Genomic DNA, 5023 nt, shown 5'->3' with positions numbered 1-5023 from the left:
CCTCCCAAGTAGCTGGGACCACAGGCGCCCGCCACAACGCCCGGCTATTTTTTGGTTGCATGCGTCATTGTTGTTTGGCGGGTCTGGGCTGGGGATTTGAACCCGCCACCTTAGGTGTACGTGGCTGGCGCCTTAGCCGGTTGAGCTATAGGTGCCGAGCCTATTTGTCTTTCTTAAAAGCTGGGTGACCACAATATTTCTTAGTCCAGATCTGGCATTTTTTCATCATCACTGTCTTGTGAATCCTCAGAGAAATGATCAAATTTAGACATGTCTTCATCTGAATCATCTTCCCAGTCCTTCCAGTTATTAAAGTCTACACAAAGCCAGTTAAGTTTTGCCCTTTCTTTTGTTAACCTTGGCCATGTCTAGCCAGACTCTCCTTTTCATAAACAACATAAAATTGACCTGCCCATTCTTTTATGCTTAGAATCACTGGGATCAATACAATGAAAAAGATCAGTTTCATTTAAATGTTAAAATTTTTATTTCCTCCTAGACAGCTGAACGTAAATTTAGATTTTTCAAAATATTAACATCTTTACTGTTTTCAACACAAAATTCAACAAGGATATAGTCCCTTTGATCGTACCACTTTATAGAAGCAGGCTGCACTGTGAACAGGGCAGGGGGATGGGTGAATGGGTGGGCGGGCTTCTCTGCTGGCTGCTGCTAAGGAGTCAACCGCATAGCACAGCTCTTGACAGCCAGAGTTTCACAAATGTGTGGTAGCCTTATACCACTGAAGAAAATTTTTCAGTTAAACTAAGCACACACCATTGCTGGCCCAATAGTGTTTTGCTGGGTTTTAGAAATAGGGAGATGAAGCCTTTGTCTCCCTTGGTTACACTCATCATATCTCATTCTACACAATCTAGTAGAATGCTTGTCCCTTTTTCCTTGGTTACATTCTATCCCTCAACCCTGTAACCAAAGTCTGTTTTCTTCATGGCACTTATAACCATTTGAAAGCACATTTATTTATTATTTATCTTCCTTCCCTCTCTCTCTCTGAAAACTAAGCCCCATGATAGTAGGGACAATGGTATCTCTGCATCTAGAATGTGCTGGGTACATGGTAGGTACTCAGTAAACCTTGTTGAACAAACAGGGTCACTTGATGGTATTATATAGGGTTAAGGACTCTGAATAACATATACAATTCTTTACTACACAGCTCTTTTACTCTATGAGTATTCACCCATTTTTACCCCAAGACAGTATTTAGATCAGATGTATTTCTAACTTGTAGCCATTTATCATGTTCAGGGCTAACTTTCCTGCAAGAAAACCATAATCCTGGCTTTGAGGTAAATTGGGACAAATACATCTTATCCCTTATGGGAAATTTTCTTGTGGCCTCCTCTGACCTATCCCAGACCTTCAGAAATACTGGCTAAGGCAGAATCTCAGAAGGTAAGGGGTATTATTACCTTATTCCTAAGATGCCCCTTGATCTTTAAGTCGGAGATGACTGTTTATTTACAAGCCCCCTTCAGCTATCTTTCAGGGCACAAGGTGGCCTACATTTCCTATCCTCACATGCAGGTAAGTGTGTCTATCTGACATTCCTACTCAAGGTTGTGTGGGCAGAAGTGATGTCTGTGGTGAAAGCTCCTTTCCTTGAGGCTATGAGACTCAGAAGATGTGAGAAAAGTCACAGGGCATCGTGGACCCAAGATAGGAAGAGGCTAGATCTCTGATGCTGTCTCCCTGCATGTTAATCTTTATGTGAGTAAGAAGTAAAATTACTGAGCTGAGCCACTGAGATGTTTGGATTTATGGTCATGGCAGATAGTTAGTTATCCTAAAGAGTAGTGTTCCTAAACAAACTTACCCTCCACTCTGTAATAGTCTATGAGCTTTGCAGTACAGGAGACATGAGGGAATGTTAGCCTTTCTCCAGCTACAATAAAGAGGCCTTAACTTGCCTTGTGTCAAGCGATTTCATAGGGCCACTCAGCATTCTCCCCGGTAAAAGGAAGTATGACTGGATGTTTCCTCCACTAAAAACAGAAGCTTCTGGAGGAGGCAAGATGGCCTACTGGAGCCAGCTTTTTACAGAGGATTCCATCCAGAAGGAGAGTTAAAGGACAAAAGTTTAGCAAGTAAGCTGATGGTTTGGAGCTGAGCCAAGAGAGAAGGTTGAAGAATGCACATCAACCCTGCTGAGGTGAGCTGTGACCCCAAGAATACAAACAAAACATACAAAATCCATTGCCAAGTGGATGGGACTTCCCACCCCATTGAGAGGGCTCACAGCACAAACAAGTTAGCAGAGTTCAAACTCTTCCCATTTTATCCCATGGGAGAGACCCTCTAAAAACTGGACCTCCTTCCTCTACTAGGGTGTCATGGCACTCTCCTGCCAGGCATAAAACTGTATAAAACTGTACATATTCTCTACCTGCAATTCTGAACTACCAGCATTTCCCTTCACTCTCACCCTGAGGTCTGGAAGCCTGTGCCACATGGAGTCCAGATTCTTGGGCATTTTCTTGAGAGGTGTGTACAGGGCAAGGGTTGTTTTGGGTCTGTGCTGATTCTGTGGCACAGGAGTAAGGAGAAGACGGTCAACTGAAGAAGGAACCATACAGGAGCAGCGATGCCCCAAGGCATAGAGCAGCAACCCCAGCAGCAGGAATAATAGGGCTCACACCCGTGGGGCTATTCCAGACAGACACTCTCTGTCTCTCTGGGTAACCAGAGGAAGCTTGGCATCTGCTCTGATGGCAGCCTTTGGCGGAACAGATCTGGGATGGAAATGCAGGCCCCATGAGTAAAGGGTATGCCTAAGGTGGTACCAGCCTGGGCAGAGTGCGGGGACTAGAATACATGCATGCACACAGACAGAGCAGACTCCCAGTGCAGGGCTGACCCAGAGGACTGCTTTACTGAGCCTAAGATGCAGTTGGCCCTCAGGGAATCATAGCTGAGACAAAGGCAGGAAGGCAGAGGCTGGAACTAACAGCTGAGTGTGAGCTGTACAAATTCTGTGAAGTTGTTCTGTTCTGCCAGCAAGATCAATCAGGGGTGGGGCTGGAACTGAGTGAACTGCCCCAGCCTCCATTAAGCACCTGAGGTTGTCAGGCCTCACCTCCCCCTGCCAGACAGTGGCAGAGAGTGGCGGCCTGGCTGAGAAGACATAGATCTCCCTGTGACTCAGGCAGGTGCAAACCCCTAGAGGATCTGCTCATTGGAGGGAACTGAGTCACATCTCTGTGGGGTTACCAGTGACATAGGTACAAGGAGAGGGGGAAGGAGGCATCAACCTTCCCAGACTAATTTATTTGCTGGGTGGGTCCTTCTGACCTCACGGAGCACCAGAGCAAGTCATGCTTGAGCTGCCAGAAGACCCCAGCCATCTAGTTGCTGGAGACCTTATGAACTCTCCCACCTGAGACTGGTGCTGACTGGGACAATTGATTTGGACTCCTTGAATTGGGCCAATCACCTGAGGACTATCCAAAGTGTGTGGATAATCCTGGGTGTGTGGTTGTGGGAAGGTTTGATTTTCCTTTTCCAATTGTTGCCTGTGGGAGGTGGGGTCACTTAATTGCTGGTATTTCTCCATAGCTGAGACTTCAACCCAGATTAACTGATTCGCTAGGGTAGGACAGAGACCAGCTGAAAACAAAACAGAGCCACTTAGCTCCACCACACAGGCAGGCCCCCAGTTTCTCAGGCTGTAGCACTGTATGGGTCCTTGGCAAAGCTCTAGGGGGAAAGGCATAGACACTAGTCCCAGCTTTTAGGCAAAGGGCTGGTTAATCACTACTCCTGGAGCCCCCAACCCAACTTCTCCTTATCTGCTCATCTAGCCAAAAGGTGTAAAATAATCATGGGGCAGAATCAGTGGAAAAACTTCAGTAACATGAATAACCAGAGTAGATCAATGCCCCAAGGAAGGATATAGCAAAGACAACTGAAGATTTCATTCATAAACAGATGGCTGAGATGTCAGAAATTGAATTCAGAATCTGGATAGCAAATAAGATTAACAGAATAGAGGCAAAGTTGGAATTAGAAATTCAAGGAGCATTTCAAAAGTTGTCTCAAGAATTCAATGAATTCAAAGACAAAAATCACCAAAGATTTTGACACATTGACACAAGAATTTGTAGCCCTCAAAGATTTGAGAAATATAGTAGAATCCCTCTGTAACAGAATGGAGTAAACAGAAGAAAGGATTTCTGACATTAAAGACAAAGCTTTTGAATGCTCCCAAACTCTCAAAGAGGAAGAGAAATAGAGAGCAAAAATGGATCATTCTCTCAGAGAACTCTGGGATAATTTTAAGAAAACTTATATTTGCCTTATAGGAATCCCTGAAGGAGACAAAGTTGCTTCACAAAGCACAGAGGCTCTTCTTGATGAGATTATGAAGAACTTTCTAGACATGCCAAGACATTCTGAAATTCAGATAGCAGATAATTTCAGAACCCCAGCATAACAACCCTAATAAGACATCCCCCAGACACATCATAATTAACTTCACTGAAGTTAATATGAAGGAGAAAATTCTGAAAGTGGCCAGACCTAGGAAAACCATAATCTACAAAGGGAAGAATATTAGAATGACTGCAGGTCTCTCTGCTGAAAACTTTCAAGCTAAAAGAAGGTGGTCATTGACTTTTAATCTCCTAAAACAAAATAACTTTCAAACCAGGATCCTGTATCCAGCTAAACTGAGTTTCATTTATGATGGAGAAATTCCATACTTTAATGACATTCACATGTTGAAGAAATTTGCCATAACTAAACCAGCTCTCCAAGGAATTCTCAAACCTATCTTCCATAATGACCAGTGCAATTCTCCACCACAAAAGTAAACTAACTCAGAAACTTTTGATCAAATTCCAGCTTCCACAGCGGCGAAAGGATTAGCAATGTCTACTAGACTTTCAAGCAACACAATGCCCAAAATTTTACCAGGTTTATCAATAATTTCAATCAATGTGAATGGCTTAAATTGTCCTCTAAAGAGGCACAGATTGGCTGATTGGATACAGAAACTCAGACC

General features: G+C 43.8%; 1 pseudogene; it reads right to left on the bottom strand.

The window, feature by feature from the left end:
- Positions 1-200: 200 nt before the first annotated feature.
- Positions 201-5023, bottom strand: part of LOC100959939 — a 29309-nt pseudogene continuing 24486 nt past the window's right edge.

This window comes from Otolemur garnettii, unplaced genomic scaffold (assembly GCF_000181295.1).
Source record: "Otolemur garnettii isolate 467f Iridium unplaced genomic scaffold, OtoGar3 scaffold00015, whole genome shotgun sequence".
Taxonomy (NCBI): Eukaryota; Metazoa; Chordata; class Mammalia; order Primates; family Galagidae; genus Otolemur; species Otolemur garnettii.
The sequence above is the reverse complement of the archived record's forward strand: the minus strand, read 5'-3'. Positions and strand labels throughout refer to the sequence as shown.